The sequence below is a fragment of the Castor canadensis genome, chromosome X, assembly GCF_047511655.1.
Source record: "Castor canadensis chromosome X, mCasCan1.hap1v2, whole genome shotgun sequence".
Lineage (NCBI taxonomy): Eukaryota > Metazoa > Chordata > Mammalia > Rodentia > Castoridae > Castor > Castor canadensis.
The window spans coordinates 4699491-4717876 of NC_133405.1; the positions used below are offsets into that span (position 1 = coordinate 4699491).

Genomic DNA, 18386 nt, shown 5'->3' on the forward strand with positions numbered 1-18386 from the left:
TAAATAAAACCACAATAAGACACCATTATGCACTTACTGAACTGGCAAAAATTTAAGCAGGTAGACACTAACAAGTATTAATGAGGATATGGCCCCAGCAGAACTCTTTTACTTTGCTGGTGGGAAAGCAACCCACTTCAGAAAACTGCTTGACAGCTTCTTGTAAAGTCAAACATAGATACACTACACCAGGGCTATGTCTACTTTGTGTACATGAGTCCAAAGAACATGAGTCCACACAAAGATCCAAGCGAATGTTCAAAGTAGCTTTGCTCACAATTGACCAAGACTGAATCAACTCAAATAGTCATCTTCTATAGGAGGTCAGGAACTTCTGATACACAATGACATAAAAATGAATATAAAAAGCAGTATGCCTAGTAAAAGAAGCCGGCCATAAAAAACAGCATGTGTGGCCAGAGTTAGAAATGGAAGTAAGACTTTTCTGAATGTATCTTGCTACAAATTTGACTTTAAAATCATATCAAGTTTCAACTCATTAAATTATTTATCAAAAACTAAAGAAGAGAAATAAATGAACCTAACCATATTATCAAGTTGATCCCATAACCAGAACTGACAAAGCCCTGGTAAAACAAATCAAGACAAAGAAGAGGCACAAATAAACAAGAGTGGATGCAGGAATGAGAATGCACAAACGATTACAGAGGGGCAGACCTCAAGTGGCACTTTAAAACTGTCCAGGCCCAGCTGGCTCTGTGACCAAGTTCTATTAACATTCAAGGAACAGATGACACCAACCTTACACAAACTTCCAGAAAACAGAGGGAATACCCTAAAACACTTTATAAGGCCAACATAGTCAAGATACTAAACTAGACAAAGAGAGTACAGGAAAAATAAAACCAAATCTCATTGACAAATATAGCTACTAAGATACTACCAATTAAATCCAGCAGTAAGAAAAGTGACCACACTGGGTTCATCCCAAGAATACAAAGTCAGTTAATGCTACAAAGGCATATTAGAAAATCCTTTATGCTGGGCATGATGGTGTATATCCTAGCACTCAGGAGGCTGAGGCAGGGGAATTGTTTTTTTTTTTATTGTTTTATTATTCATATGTGCATACAAGGCTTGGGTCATTTCTTCCCCCTGCCCCCACCCCCTCCCTTACCACCCACTCCGCCCTGAGGCAGAGGAATTGTGAGTTAGAGGCCAGCCTGGTCTACACACTGTGATCCTGTCTCAAAAAAACCAACAAAACCAAAATTTTAAAAACCCCTTAAAAATCACCCACCATATCAACAAGTTCAAGGAGCGAAAAAAAGAATATATATATATATATATATATATATACACAAAATCATGAAAAAAACCATACACACACATCCATGAAGGCATAAAAGGGGGTTGATGGGGACCTGTATGGTGGTGCACACCTGTAATCCCAGCACTCAAGAGGCTAAGGCAAAGAGGATAGATCACAGGTCTGAGACCAGCATGGATAATGACAAGACCCTGTGTCAAAAACAACTTCAACATCTATTTATGACCCCCAAAATGCACACTATAAAAGGCGCATTTACACAGAACCTAAAGTAAACAATAGTTCACCAGGAAACACTGAAAACACACACCTCCAATACAGACCCTGGGCTGCAGCCCAGACCTTCTGAATCAGAAACTCCAGGCATACCGCCAGGGCACTTGTAGCGCTGCAAAAGCCTCAGGTGATTCTGATGCCACTTATTACTCCAAGTGTGACCCACAGATCTGCAGCAGGGCATCATCCAGGAGTTTGCTGTGAGCGACAAGGGAGGGCTCTCTTGCCTCTCGCTGAGGCAAGGCCTGCATTCCCTTTGGAAGTCCAGGCAATGTGGAACTCCAGTGAAGGTGGAGAAGTGCTCCTACAGCAGCTCTCAGCCGAGCTGCGGCCACACTCACCCAGAGGACTTTAAATGCCCATGCCCGTCAGTTTCACCCCGGATTAATTAAGCCTGAATGTCTGTGGGTGGGGCTCAGCAGCAAGTATTTAAAAATCCCCAGGTGCCTCTGACGAGCAGCAAGCGGTAAACCACCGGTCTGTAGCGTGCCCATAGACGAGGAGACTTCTATTTTGAGTCTCCGCGCCCCCTCTAAAGAGACAGAGAAGACAGACACCCTTCGAGCTCTTTGCCATTCCCCTCAAGAAAAAAGCACCCATTCCACGTGTATATCCACAGTGCCTTCTTAAGAAAGCTTACAAAGCCACTACTGAGAAGAGACCCTGTGGCCAGGAGAGCTGCAGGAAGGTGTGCCAGAGGCCGTGATGCTGACCTCACCTGGGCTCTGGTTCTGAGGCTGCTGCTTCCTAGATGCACTTCGACCTAAGCATTCTGGAAGAAAGGCAGTGAGGAGATTAATCACTTCTACCTCAAAGCCATGTTGTAACGACTCAAATGAGACATTATGTCAAAGCAATGGGCTAAGGGCTTGGCAAAGACTACGCCTCACAGTAATGTAAGTTATTACTGAGGCAGCTGGTCGGGCATTGACAGCCTATCTAATGAAATCATCTGCAAATCAAGGCCAAAAGGTGTCACTCAAAGCCGTGCTGTCTCAGACTGTAGCAACTGGTACTTGCAACTCCTGACCATGGGCAGTGTGGCTAGTCCAAATAGGTAAGTGCCATAAACACACTACACAAAGGAGCCCAACAGCTTAGTGCAAAAAAAGGGGACTAGCTCATAGCTATTAGATTGATTACATGTCGAAATGACAGTATTTTGCACGCTCAATAGAATATATAAAATTTGAAAGGGTGGAGGTGTGGCTCAAGTGGTAGAGTATCTGCCTAGCAAGTGTGACACTGAGTTCAAACCCCAGTACTATCAATTTATTTTTAATTTGTTTCACCTATTTTCTTATTGTGGCTAGGAGTAAGGGCATCCAGACAGCTTTGTCAACAAAGAGAAACTGTTTCATGACACAGCAGTGATGACAACCTCAAGGGAAATGACTGGAGTTAATAATAGGAAGAAAGGAAATGTCCTGCAGGATGAGACTGAGTCTCAACTGTGCACTAGATCTTAGCCAAAAGGCCGAGACACAATCAGTCTCAACTTTTGAAAAAAACTCCATACTCTCGCGCCAGCAAGGGACCCAGAGAGGTGGGGGCAGGCTCCTACAGGCCTCCCTCTGACAGCAGTGGGGCACCTGCTTTCTCTCCCAGATCCTGAACCACTGACATGTGCAAGCAACACCTCAGATCCAGGAAAGCCAAAATGGAATATTGGCTGGGATTCCTTAGATACTATTGGCCACATAGCGAGTGTTAATGGCAGTACCCTGCAGAGCAAATTTTGCCTATAAACAGCACTCACCAGGGGCATATTTTACATTATGGCCAGGGATCACTGGCATAGTACAGGCACATTTCTTATTTCAATAAAACATATGGGGCCAATTCCAGAGCTGCTGGAATTAAGTTCAGTCCCCCTTCTCCTAATCCCCACCTAAGTAATCTCAGGGCCATAAAGGAATTGAAAGGTCATGGAAGGGAATGTAAAGTGCCACCGCCCCATGCTGACATTATGTCAAAACCAAACCATTATCACTTGCTAAAGAAAGGGCACCACTGTGTGTGGTCAAGGCTTATACAAGGAGAGAAGAGCTGAATGTGTTACAAAAGTTACTTTTATTTTTGCTTTCAGTGATTGCTCTTCAACTTCCCCTACCCCTTCTCACCTCAACATACCAAGCAAAGTAAAAAGTAACCTATACTTAAACTGCACAAGCATGGTCCAAACATCACGAAGCTGGAAGAAAAGGGTGACAAAGCAATGTGTGAGACCTCTCCCGCTGCTGGCTCCAAACAACTTTCTTATTCATTTGCTATGCGAGTTCCATTTCAGGTTCCAAGCAAGGGGCAACGATCCCTAGACACACCACAGAATGATTAAAAGGAACTTGTCCAAATGATTCTAAGCTGCCCCTCCCCCACCGGGTCAAGTCAATGAATGTTTACTAAATGTCTACTGTGTGCATTGGGCCATGTTAGGTTTCTCACACCCAGAAAAATGTCTCAGACCTTAGCCCTCTTTATTACAAGCTTGGAAGTTGAAAAAAAGAAACTGAAATATGAGTTACCTATCAAGACAAGTCAAGGAACAGTAATACCAAGCTAAACATATGAAATTGCAAAGAGTTTCTTATAGTCATTTCAAGATACTGACAAATTCAAGTACTAAGAAAATGAAACTCAGGCCTCTGTAGTATGTGAGCACAAAAGGTGGTACTGACCCAGGGAGCAATCACATCCCTGGATCTCTTCTCCAGGGCCCGAATCACATTTCATCCTCACTTGGGAGCACAGACATACATCCAGTCTGGTATGGACTGGAAGCAGTAGGCCCTCAAGCTGGCTGAGGAGCTGCAGTCAAGTCTTGATTGGGAAAAAGGTAAGAGTCCCATTCTCAGACACTCAGGAAAGAGCCGGGAAAAACTCCCTGATGCAGGAATCACCTTGTATTTCCCTGGAATTGGTTCTACAGTACTACCATTGTAGGACTAAATGAAACAGAAACTTGAATGTAAACCAATGGCTTCAGGTCCATTTCAGCAAAGCAATAAAACACTGCATATTTCAATGCTGACAGAAGAGGGAGATTGAGGCAGAGCCCCACCTACAGTTATAAGGGAGATGAGCCAAGAACAGGAAGGACGGCTGCCCTCTTACACTAGTTCTCCAAATAGCAGTGGCTTTTATAACACACGAGTGCAATAATGGTAATGCTACACAGTTTACAAAGGGCTCTGACGCACATTTGAGACTCTGAAGAACTCTGGATGCTTAGCAGGGTGGGTTTTCATTAGCACTATCTTACAAATGCAAGAGCCACCAGCATGGAGGGAAAATGACTTGTTGGGTGTCAGTGTTAAGGAGAACTGGAACCTGAACCCAGTTCCAGAGTCCAAACACAGGAAGCTTCCTACCAACCTCACACAGACAGCAGGTTCATTTACTACTCACTGTTCCTCTGGCAGACACAGAAAGAAAGCACTCATCCATGATGCCAGTTTTCTGAAGAGATGCTTCCACATTCTTAAAAGGGACGAGACTGTCACAGTAATCACTATGGAAAAACACACTGCAAACATTTACAGTGAAAGACCATCCTCCAACTACAAAGCAGAGGAGTTCAAAGTAGGCCTCTCTTGTTCTATTATTGTTTGTGGTAACAAACAAAATATGGCCCCAAGTAATTTTTAAACCCAAGCAGCAAAGAGAATTTAGCATTGCAAGAACTGAGGACCCTGCAGCCAATTCCATCTGAAATCAAAGGCTCACACCAACAATCAAATGCACAGAAATGTCTAGAAAATATGGTTCACTGGATTTTCAAAAGTTTATTAGGACATAGCTAGGATCTTTTTTTTCTTGAAAAGTAAAAGTGTTCCACACAGTTCAAGTACATAGTAGTTAACTTTTGTTGTGTGTCTAAGATGTGTAAGACTATTCTAAGCACTAAATACAGATCATTCCCTCAGTCTTCCCTACAGCCCTTTGAGAAGGTACTAGTAATAATATTAGTATGTTCATTTTTCAGGTCCAGACACCAAGGTACAGGAGTTAAGTAACTCAGTCACATAAGTAATAACAGAGCCAGAATTCAAATCTGGGGAGACTGCCCAATCCAGAGTCCACATCTTATAGGCAAATGACAGTTCCTGTCCCCTCATCTGCCAAAAAGGAATAAATGAACTAAGAAACTAGAAAACAAAGAAAGCAGAACTTCAAAGAGCTCAAAAACAGGGAAGGAAAACAACTAAAGAATAATGAAAACAACCTATCATTCTGTTATAAAGTTGAAAAATCTTTAGAAGTAACTAGAAACTCCAACCTTTGAAATCATCCGGCCACTGGTTAAAAATGTCGCCCTCTCAGGGCTCCGCTTTTCTCTTTGTTTTGGGGCCCTCAATAAAGAGCAAGAGCCATGTGTTTTCACTGGTTTCTAAAGAGACTACATTTTGTTAATCCCCTTCTCGTCTTGGAGTACTTGCAACTTCAATCATTTTCAGAACCTGTAAAATTTGCTTGGAAGCCACTGAACACACAGAACATGAAATGAGTGATACTAAACGAATGAAGTTTTACAGTGAGTCTCATTAACGCCATCTTATTAGCGAGTGCTCGTGTTCCTAAGAACTTTAGTGCTTCTTGACTCTGGAGCTATCTCAAAATGAGTTAGTTTCTTTACAAGCCACACAATACAAGGATTGACGATCATTTCAGATAACAGGTTCACAATATACACCAACATACAAGATGAAAAACCAGTGTGTAAGGGAGCCTGAGAGTCCAACAGGCACTAGCATGAAATCGCCAACCAATACCAACCTCCACAGAGCCTTCTGTAGAGAGTGAGCTATCTAGCCGTGAAAACAGTGAGGGACTTGAAAATGACATCCCTTAGGTATTTGAAATCACTTACTATTTGCATTTAAGGGGGGCATAATACAAGTAAAATTGAAGCTGTGATCACTTATCAAAAGGCACTTGGGAAGAAGGTGATGATGCCATACAATCTCTTGGATTCAGATAGACTTACTTTTCGACTTTCTATGTTTAATGGAGCAAGAGTTGACAATCTAAAACTAGCAATTCAAAGTGATGCCCAAGCCACTCTCAATCATGCCCATCCTCTTTTACTGTTAATGTACACTTTCAGTTCTATTTTTTTACAGTGCTCACCTCTGCCAGAAAATAACACATCATGGCTTATTTTTTTTTATTGCTGCCACCCCATAATAAACTCCATAAGGTCTCATTAGTAGTGCTGTCTGCTGTCTTCCCAGCACTTGGGACACTGTGGGCACAGAGCTTAATGAGTGAATGAAACCACTAACAACTTGATATTATAAGCTAGAACTTTAAAGTAAGGAGACCAATCACCTAGTAACCATACTATAATCTGTAATCCCCAATGAGTGTCATCCACTTTCAAATAGTTGAGGCGCCTGCTGTATACACTGGTCATGCAGGCAGCACCACCAGTTCTAGCCTCCTCCCTGGTGTGAAGTCTCTTAAGGGTAGATTTGATTTTGTAAAACAGCCAGAAGTCATTCGGAGTTGTGATGAACACGTGATCCTGCCTAGTATATGGGATGGATGAAAGCAAATGTGTCTACAAAGTAACAAGCCTGATTGTCTCATTGGCTAGTGAACTGGTTTTGAAGGAAATCCAAACCGGCTTGAACTATAGCAAAAGTTCTGGCTCAGTCTCAAAATTCTAAGTAGCTACCTCACAAGTCATAAAACCGAGCTGTAATACTAAGATCCCAAACTAGGCAGACACCAACATACCTCCAGAGACTTGGCTTGTGGTAATAGCTTTGGCATGATGCTGCCTGATGCCCGGGTCGCATTAGTTAGCCTCCCTGAATCTCAGTTCTCTCATGCAGGAAACAAATGAACTGTAAACTTTAAGGTCCCAGTCAATTCTAAAATGCTATGGTTCCACTCTAGTGAAGATCTGCTTTAAAAACCAGTCACAACCCACTTCGTATCATATCTTGTATGCATCCATAAAGCCCACAATATATTTTGTGCAGCAGATTCACTTATATTTGCTTAGGCAAATACTAAAATTAGTTTTCACTTCCTGAACGTAGCAAAAGACAGTTAAGGGAGGCAACCCAGCCAAGAGTGCTTGCTAGTGCCTGTGCATACTTCCGACTGCGTATCAGGGAACTAACCGTTCCTTCTCAGATCTTCCCTTAACTGTTGCAAAAACAGATAACCCCCGTATGTGACACAGAAACAGTGATCCAGAGCGACAACCAGGGGTTCTCAGTCAGTGCCGGCCTGCTGCCACTCTGCAGGACCCACGGGAGATGGGGCGGGTGCCCACCCAGAGCGGGAGGGCCAGGGCGAGGACCGGTCGCAGCACGTCGCCGGGGAGGAGGGCGGCCGCCCGGCCCGCTTGCCTCTCCGGGACAGGGAAGAAAAGTATAAGCAGCGGCTGCGACGTCCGTCCCCCGTATCCCGCCCCTCCAGCCCTGATTCCAGTCCCGACCTTCGCCCGCCGGCAGCTGGGGACCTAGGGCGGGGAGAAGGGGGAAGCCAGAAGCACCTGCCTGCTGCTCCCTGGCCTCAGCCCTGCCCCGGGGACAGCGAAGGCGTTCCGGCGAACCCCACCCACACCCTCGCTGGTGCGGTGAGGCCCCGCACGACCTGCCGACTCGGGGAGCCCCAACTTCCTCCTCCCGGACCCCCCATCACGAGTTCCCGCAGCGCCCGGCTCAGAGCCAGGATAGCAGAGAACACGAACCCACCTCAGGCTCCGGGCGCCACCGCCGTTGCCAGGCTGCTGGGCTACCCGGCCCTGCTCCGCCCCCTCCGCGGCCCGCCCCGCCTCCGTGGCCTCCCAGCCCCCTGCCACCGCCTGCCGCCCGCCTCCCCGCCCTGGTTGGCGAGGCTCTGCCACGTGGTGTGGGCGGGGCGGGCGGAAGGTTCTGGGTGGGCCTAAGGGCTTGCTCCCTGGGGCCGGGCTCTTTACCCCGGAGACTGCTGGGAAACCCTCTTTCAAGGGTTGGGCGTGTAGAGGCACCTGGGAATTGTAGTTCATAATATGGGTGCCGGGTATGGGCAGGGCCAAAATGCCAGGGGCCACCCCTGTAAGGGAGGTTGGAGTCAGCGCCCAGCGGAGGCCACTGGGAAGCGTAGTCCCAGACCCCTGGTCTGAGTTTCACCATCTTCCTCCAATAAAGGGGAAATGCGGCGGGAAACAGCTCTAGATAAAACTTCAGCGGTTGTGACTAAGCTGAGCTATTATTGGGTTGATAAAGTTGGCTGTGTAACGTTGAGATACTTGTAAGGGAAAAGGAAAATTTCACTGGCTGGTGCAATATATGCAATCCCCAAACCCGCAGTATAATAAAAGCTGGGATTTCCTTCGTGCTGTGCCAGCACCTTCCCAAGGACAGTGCTAAGACTTAGTGAAAGGAAGCATATCAGGTCAAAATTCCTTCTGCTTTTTTGAGGTTTGGGTCATATGACTATTAATACAGTAAATAGAAAGAGAAAGGAACAAAAAATCGAAACAGGGAAGACAAATTCCAGAAAGGGAATTCAGTGTGTCATCAAAACAAACAATCTGACACATAGACGAATGCGGATAATATCCTTTGTGCTACATGATAATTAATTACACGGGAGACTTCAAGTACAATTACTTTATTGTGACCTTTTTCCTGTTCCGTTTGTTAGTTCTCCAGCATCTAACCACAGTTGTTTAGCCTGATGCCAGAAGTCTAAGACACACACATACATAAATTCATATATCATTATAGAGTGGTCCCCATTGATCTCCAGTTTCACTTTCTATAGTTTCAGCTGTTCAACTGTGGTCCAACAATATTAAATAGAAATTCTGGAAATAATTCCTAAGTTTTAAATTTCATACCATTCTGAGGCGATGAAATCTCTCTCTGTTCAGTTCGTCCTGAGACATGAATCAACCTTCTGTCCAGCATATCCACACTGATACAGTACCTGCTTGTTTGTTACTTAGAAGCTCCCTTGGTTATCAGGTCGACTGTATGGTATTGCAGGCTTGGTGTTCAAGTAACCCTTATTTTATTTAATAATGGCCATGAAGCCCAAGCATCATTACCGATGCTTCCAATTTTATTACAATATATTACGATAATTGTTCTCTTGTTTTACTGGCTACTGTTGCTGATCTCTTGCTGTGCTTGATTTATAAATTATCATAGGTTTGTATATATAGGAGAAACCATAGTGAACATATATCTATATAAGATATATATATCCATTACCATTTAGGTTTCAGGCATCCACTGGGGGGCCTCAGGCTGTATCTGTCAAGGATGGGGGGACTAATACTACATATATATGTATATTTCTTGGTGTGTATGTGTGTGTGTGTGTGTGTGTGTGTGTGTGTGCTCTATTGAAGAGTCTATTGAAGAGTCCAGACTACTTCTTAGATGAGTAGCAATGAGGCAGACTAGACATTAGAGAAAGTTGGGGACTTTTAAAAACCATACATCCTGATTTAGAGCACCTTGCTCAGCCCTCCCTGACCCATCCCCTCTCAGCCCAGAGATCTTCATTCCAATTGCAAATCTTTTGTTAGGTTAAATTAGGGTGGGAATTTCCTCCCTCATGGTACCTGAGGATTAGCATGGGTCTATGCATGAATCTGCCAGATCTTCCCCCTGGCCAGAAGGATGGGGAGGATGCCGGTCTTCTCCCCACCTCCAAGTTAAGGATGATATAAAAAGGCCCAGAATAAAATTCTCCCCTTTTTTTCCCGCATGCGGTGTTCCACTTGGCAAAACCCCACCTGTATCATCTTCCCTCTTTGCTATAATAAAACTTCCTTATTTCTCTCACCACATCCATGTGTTCTGCTTGGATTTTTCCTCGTCAGAGTGCAAGGACCAAACTCTTCTGATCAGAATCATCAGTGACTTCAACAGCAAGGCCCTTGCTAATCCAACCAAGCCACTCTTTAGTCATCTTTCCCAGGGTGCCTCTTCTGTCTCTTCACTCCCAGTTCTGGTCTAGTCACTGGTAATTTCTTTTTATTCTCTGGGTATTCCAGGTTCCTTCTTTCCTTTAGCTCTTTCCACTTGCTCCTTTCTCCTAGACTGGCCAAACTTCTACACAGACAGAAGAATAGCACTTGCTTCTGGGCCAGGCAGACTTAACAGCTCCCCCAGCCTCAGCCCTTTCATTGTACTGATGTCACCATTTGCTTGCTTGTCTACACTGCCAACTCTCCTCCCGAGACTGTGAACTTCTTGAGTCACATTCACATTTGTGTGGATTTCAAAGCGTGCTCATTCAATTTGCATGCCAGAAAGGGTCCCTGGTGGCTGCTGAATAACTGGATTTCCAATATCTGAATGTTAGGGCAGAGGGATAGAGGAATATATGGGTGGGAGGATGGAGGGAAGCAATTGGGGGCAGCAGGGAACGACCTTGTATACAGTAGGCATGAGTTATGTGTCCAAGAATGAAGCTAGAGCCCTTGGCTCAAGCTGGAGGCTACAGAGCACAGATGGTCTTCATTCTCAGGATGAATGCAGATGCTGGCAGAGATTTTGCCAGGGTCCAGCCCAGCCCCAGCTGTGTAGGGATGTGATCCAGCCAGGAAGGACACTATGGAAGACTGGCCTCTGGCCTGGGAAACGGAGATGGCAAACCCCGCCCTTCCTGCCTCATGGTTTAGGTGAGGAGATCAAATGAGCAGCACTTTGAAAAACCCTTACAAGGGCCCTTGTAAGGGCCTTTCTCCTCCCAGAGAAGTTGTCACCTTGCCCTTGGCAAGGTCACTATATTCTAGACCAAGTCCTGCCCTCCTCCAGGCTGGGACTGCATTTCAGAGGAAAAGCTTATGTATGCATGTGTGTGTGTGTGTGTGTGTGTTGACTCTTCTTCAGGCTCCCCTGCATTTTACACAAACGTGCACACACACACGCACACACAGGAGATGTGGGGAGATGGCTGGCCTCCCAGAGTGAGCTCCTTCTGCCATAACCTTCCCAGGCCACACTCTTTGTACCTAGTCCGCCACCTCCTCTCCCCGTCTGGTCTGATCTTTGCTTCTGCTAAAACACAGGCTGGAGGAACCTCCCCACCCTCTGGACCTCCATCCAGTTCTCCCAGACCTGGGGGAGTAGCCTAGGTAGGACCAGGCTGGGCCTGAGAGGAAATGCAATGTCCTCCTCCAGCCTCGGCACACCTGCTACCTGGGCCAGGTGGGGGAAGGAGGGGGAAAGGAGAAGGCTGAAAAGACTTAATGAACAACAAAAGCTGAAGAATGTAGCCTCAGGGCACTGGGAATTGGGAAACCTGATTCAGGTCCCAGCAGTTCTATAAGCTGCTGACCTGGGGAAAGCCACTTTACCTCTTTGATCATTTACTACTTCATGTGATAAAAAGGTCCTAGGCGTTTCACAGGGTTGTATCTTTGCACAGTGGGGATAAATATAAGCATGTCAAGGTGACAGTGTTCCCAAGCTTCCAGGATGGTCCTGGGAAAGGTGGGAGAGGACAGGGGCATGAAGGCCCCGGGGTTCAGATCCTGCTCTTCTATTTGTTAGGTGTGTGACTCTGCACAAGCACAGCCCTCCAATCTTTCATTTTCTCACCTGTGAAGTGAGGGCATTTGGATCTACTTCATAAGCTTTTTGTATGGAATAAGCAATGAATGCCTAGGACTAACTTCTGCTTTCAGAATAATAGCTCAAGGGGCAGAGCATCTGCCTTACAAGAGTGAAAAAAAGCAAAGCACTGAGTTCAAACAACAAGAAAAAAATGGAGTTGGACTCTCTTGCTGAGGTAGCTACTCGGGAAGCAGAGATCAGGAGGATTGCAGTTGGAGGTCAGTCCAGGGAAATAGTTCTCAAGACCCTATCTTAAAATACCTAACACAAAAAAGAACTGGTGAAGTGGCTCACATGGTAAGGCACCTATCTAGCAAGTGTGAGGCCCTGGGTTCAAACTCCAGTGCTGGCAAGAAAAAAAAAAGGAATAGCAAAGCAGCTCTGCCTACCTCCATTCTCCCCATGCTGTATTTAAAGACCAGTCTCAGCAGAATGGGGCAGCCACTTTGGAAAACATTTTGGTGATGAATGATGAATGTCCACATACATTCCTACTTATCCAAGAGACATGGAAATTTATAGTCATAAAAATAGTTGTACTAAAATATTCATAACAGTCTTTCAAATATAAGTAAGAAGTGTAAACAGCTCAAATTCACATCACGGGTAAATGGCTAAACAAATGGTGATATATGCATACAATGGAATATTACTCAGCAATAAAAAAGAACTATTAACATGTTACATGAATGAATCTCAAAAATATCATGCTAAGTGAAATAAATTATACACAAAATATTACAGGCTATTTGATTCCATTTATGTGACATTTTGTTTGTTTTTTCAATACTGCAGATCAAACCCAGGACCTCACTATGCTAGGCAAGTGCTCTACCACTGAGGTACACCTCCAGCCCTTATTTCATTTTGGAAAAGACAAAACTCTAGTAATAGTAAGCAGATTTGTAGTCAATTGGGGTCAGAAGCCAGCCCAGTGATGTAGAAGAGAAATGACTCCAAGGGGCAATGGGGAAATGTCGAATGCCTTGATCGTGAAGGTGATTATCCAACTGTATCACACTGCCCAAACTCATTACACTAGAAATATGACATGGAAGGTAAGTTAGACTTCAATAAAGCCGAGGGTAGAGCTGGGTGGGAGGAGCTCAGTACAGGTTCTGAGCTGCTCAGAACTGTTGGTCTGTTTTTGTTTGTTTTTGAAGAGGCCCAGTGCTGGAAAAAGACAGGATGGTGAAGCCTGCTCTGCACACACCAAGATGTGTGATGCAGTCAAAGCATGGGTGGGGTTAGGGAAAAGCCCCCACCAGGGAAAGATGGAGCACAGCTCCATAGAGCTGGGGCAGGGAGCCTACCTGGATGGAAGAGGCCTGGAGCCTATGTCCAAGTAGAGGGAGCCCCAGCGACCAGAAGTTTCCCCCACCTTCTCTCTGGTATGAACACCGTGGGGCTCAGCCTAGACTCTGTTCACACACACTATTGCTTCTTGCTGGGTTGCACTCCCTCTTTCTCATAGAACTCAACATTGAGTTGGGGCCTCCTTAGGAGGCCCAGCCGAGCCAGCAGGTTCTATTTTCCCAGGTGCTGGATGGGCGGGCGTTTGAGCCAAGTAATGGAATATGAGGTTCTTCCTCCCAGGGATGCTCAGACACAGGGGCCAGGCATGCAGGGCTAATTGTTATGACATCACAGTGTTTCTCAGGAAACATGGCTCCACAAATATAGGCTGTTCATGGGGTGACAAAATGGCCCCAAAGTTCAGTCACATATCAAACCAAAGCCACTCAGAACAAATGCCAAATTGCAGGATCTCCTCCCTTTTGCCTGTGATTGAATCCAGGGCCTTGCACGTGCTAGACAAGTGCTCTGCACATGCCTTCCTAGTGCTGGGATTATAGACATGTACCACCATGCCAGCTGATGGTTTTTTGTAAAATTTGTTTCTTACACTAATTTTCTTTGGTGGTGAACTAAGTCCTATTGGGGAAATGTTTCATGATACAGTCAAATGTGTTTTACTCCAAACAGATTTTTTAAAAAGAGCTTTACCTTTTAAATTTTATTTATTTCATGGTAATGTGATTAGTATGCTACTTCTTAAACACAGAAATATTTGGAGATCCAAGATTAAATTTTTAAATAATGAAAAATGGAAAAATAAAACATAAAAAGCCTATCATTGAATGTTCACTGGACCTGAATGAAATTATGTTATTTAAGATTGATTAATCAAAAATAGTGAAATGCTATAGAATGTTGTTGTAAGAAAACTCAAAAGACACAGATAAGCCAGGTGCCAGTGGCTCATGACAGTTTTCCTAGCTACTTGGTAGATCAGGAGGATGGTAGTTTCAAGCCAGCCAGAGCAAAAGAGTTTGGTAGACCCTATCTCAACAGGGAAAAAAAGCAGAGTGTGGTGGCATGAGCCTGTCATCCCAGTGATGCGGAGAAGCGTAAAATAGGAGGATGGAGGTCCAAGCCAGCCTGGACAAAAAGTGACACTCCCATCTCCAAAGTAACCAGAACAAAAAGGACTGCTTTGCCTAGCAAGTGCAAAGCCCTGAGTTCAAACCCCCCAGTACTGCCAAAAAAAAAAAAAGACATCCAGGTTCATGGACTAGGAAACTGGGTATTGCTAAGATGTCAGTACTACTCAAAGTAATCTACAAATTCAATGTAATTCCTACCAAAATTCCAATGGTGGTTTGTTTTTATTTTTCAGAAATAGAGAAATCTGTCATGGAACTCATGTGGCAATCACAAGACCCCACAGAGTCAAAAAACGAACTTGAAAAACAGCAAAGTTGGAAGCCTCACACTTCTTGATTTCTACTTATTACAAAGTTACAGTAATCAAAACAGTGTGGTAGTGCCAGAAAGACAGAAATATATGCTAATGAAATAGAAGAAAAAGTCCAGTAATAAACCCTCAAATGTATGGTCAAATGATTTTAGACAAGAATGCCAAGACCATTCCATGGGGAAAGCACATATTTTCAATTAAAAAAAAAAGAAAAGAAAATGTGATATATTCATACTAGGGAATATTATTGAGTCTGAAAAATGAAGGAAATGTTGATATATGCTAAACATGGATGAAATTACAAAATGAAAACTAGTGCATGATTCCTCCTGTAAGAGGGACCTAGAGTCAAAATCTGAAGATCATTATGTTAAGTGAAATAAGCTAGACACAGACAAGTACCAAATGATCTCACTCATGCGTAGTCTACTTTGCTGAGCTCAGAGAAGGGGAGAATAGAAAGGTGGTTAGAAGAGGCAGGGGAGGGGAAGATACTGCTCCAAAAGTCAACACACTAATATCTGGGGAAAAGAAGATCTGACTTAAAAGACATACTGCTTGACCCTTTTAAATAACAGTAACTGCCAGCGTTCCTTTCCCCATCCTAGCAAGTTCACAGAGACTCAACAGAGCTCATGTGAGTATAAACCTTTCTCGTGACCAGTCAAGGGCTAAGTACACACAGAGTTATTTGTCATGCATTTGGAGAACAACTCTTGCCTGAAGCCATGTGGATCAAAGCTAGAAATGGGCCTTTTCCTACACCTTCCCACACACTGCAACAGTGATTGGCCAGCAGAACACTGTAACTGCATGACCTCTCTGACTGCATGGAACAGCCACTCTGAGACCTATTATTGCCCCTATCGTGTTTATTGTCCAAGAAGACCCCACTATCACATGGTACCCCTTCAGGGAGGGAGAAAAAATGCAGTTTTCTTTTTTAACTCTTAGTATTATTCAGCCACTGAGTAACATTCTTAAATTAAACTAAATTAACCTTATCTCAATAAACACAGTATTAGGTACTGAGGGGGTCACAGAAAAGATTGAGACAAGGCCGAGACAAGTAAGGAATGGCTGCTTTACCCAGAGGACACCCACTTAAACAAATGTCTATAGGGTCCTTCATTCAAATTTGGCAAATTTTTATTGCGTTCTGGGAAATAGATTTGTCCCCAAACTGCCACTGGTTGTAAGTAGTGAAGTGATATATAATGCATGCAAACTCTCCCAAACAGCTCATTTCAGCCCAGGCTACAGGCCCTGAAGTGGGAGGATTCAGTGAACATAGCCCTGGGCTAGGAATTCAGGGGACATCCCCAAGAAAGGTACATTTGAGTTGACGTGGTAAGTGCTGCAACCTATGTAAGTTGCCATGGAACTTTGAAGGGAACGGATGAAATCTTGGGTGAGGCAGAGAATGTTTCATAGCAGCAGTGATGTTTGGGACAGGCTTTGATCAACAAGTACAAATTTAGCAGGTGGCAAAGGAGTGGAGGGTCACTCTAAACTGGACACTCTTAGCACAGACAAAAACTATGGTAACCACAAATTATAGGGTCCACACAAGGACATCTTTGCTGGGATGAACAGGCAGAAGCTGAGGACTTGGGATCTCCCTAGCAAAAGCATGCAATAGTGACTGTGCGGGAAGCATGTGGGGAGTCGAGCCGTGAGTGTGTAGGATTGGGAAAGGTTGGCATGGAAGTTCCGAATGGGGCTTCCATAACAAAGTACCCCAAATTGAGTGGCTTAAGAAACAGAAATGGATTGTCTCCTGGTTCTGGAGGCTGGAGGTGGTAGGTGAAGGCATTGGCTGGGCCCTGCCCCCTCTGAAGGCCTGCCTCCTGGGTGCTGGTGGCTTCTTGATTTGTGGCAGCCTGACTCCTACCTTAATGCAGCAGTCCCCCCACGTGAGTGTGCATCTCTGTGTTCAAATTTCCCCCCTTTTGTGGACACCAGTCATTAGATTAAGGCCTACCCTAATGAATTCACCTCAACTTAAACACCCGAAAAGTGCCTGTCTTCAGTCAAGTCACAGTCACATGTCCTGGGGGTAGGATTTCAACGTCTTTTGGTGGGATACAATTCAACCCTTAACGGGGAGGCAGAAGACAGTTACAGCTGTGAAAGGATGAAATGCTGAAGGTCATGGGCCACTGCTACCAGTTGGTAAGCCGGAGTGCACTGAGATCTGTTCTCAAATGTTGACCTTGCAATGCGGTCCAATTAGAGAGGCAGAACTCTTTTGGCTTCTCTTTTCTCCCCTCCCAGTTACAAAAAGATCTTTTTTTCTTTTTTTACTATTTCACTTCCTTTTGGAAATCAAAATATACATCCTCGCTACTCTAGCTTGCAAGATAACTCTTGCTTTCTCTATTCGAATAGACTGACTTTCAGTAAGCGCCTGTGGGGTGAACTAAAATGCTGTTTAATTTGATGGAGTTAACTTTAAGGATGGTTGTCAGCACTTAGCAATATCATTCGTCTTTAATTGTGACCTGTAACAAGGGTTTCCATGTGGGTACCTGGCACTGGTGCAATGGTGCTCCAGGAAGTGGCCTAGGACTGCCCAGGACTGTGTGCCCTGGCCAGCTTCTCTCAGCCTAAGGGTAAGTCTGTTTGGCTCACCCATCAGCTATTTAATGAGCACCTACTGTATAACTGCCACTTGCAAGACATAGCAGTGAGTGGGGGTGTGTCTTGGTTGGTTACTCCTTTGGAGGGGAATTTGGTAACAGTGAAAATCACTTTGAAGCTCATTTTTCTCAATGAATAATATCCTATTGAATAGTATCTGTTTTAATCCATTTTTAGTTGCTATGATATGATACCTGAGGGCAGGTACTTAATAAAGAAGAGAGGTTTATTTAGTTTGCAATTTGGGAGTCTGAATGTTTAAGATTGGATCGCCCCATTTTTTCAGCATCAGGTGAGGGCCTCATGATGGATGGCACCTTAGAAGGAGTGTGTGTGAGAAGGATAGCATGGCAAGACAAGAAGCCAGAGAGTGGGGAGGAGCCGGTCTTGCTCTTTTATAATAGTCCTCTCATGGGAACTAACTGGAGTCTCCTGAGAACTATGCTAATCCTTTCTGAGAACAGTGCACAAATGTCCCAATTACCTTTCACTAAGCCCCGCCTCTTAAGGATTCCACTACCTACCATTAGTGCCACAATGAAGACCAAGATTCCAACACAGGAACCCTTAAGGGGTGCACTGAAGCTGTATCCAAGGCACAGCAGTATCTAAAAGGTCATTTTTGAAATGCCCACATTGACAAAGCATTCAGTCACAGAAGTGTAATGGGAAACAGTGTTTCCCCTCAGAATTCATGCTCTCCCAGAGCCTCAGAATGTGACCTCATTTGGAAGCAGTGTCTTTGCACATATAATTACTTATGAATCTCAACCTAGGCCAGGCACCAGTGGCTCACGCCTATAATCCTAGCTAATTGGGAGGCTGAGATTGGGAGGAT

The 18386-nt window shown here is 44.6% G+C and overlaps 1 protein-coding gene across 3 annotated transcripts in view; it reads right to left on the bottom strand.

The window, feature by feature from the left end:
- The window catches only part of Mtm1 (myotubularin 1), a 104987-nt gene extending 96624 nt beyond the window's left edge, over positions 1-8363 (bottom strand). For 2 of the 3 annotated variants that reach the window (XM_074063395.1, XM_074063391.1), the window contains exon 1: positions 8281-8363. The gene's annotated coding sequence lies outside the window, so the exon portion shown is untranslated. The remainder of the gene's footprint in view (positions 1-8280) is intronic. The other variant, XM_074063392.1, reaches the window with a different exon arrangement.
- Positions 8364-18386: the final 10023 nt, after the last annotated feature.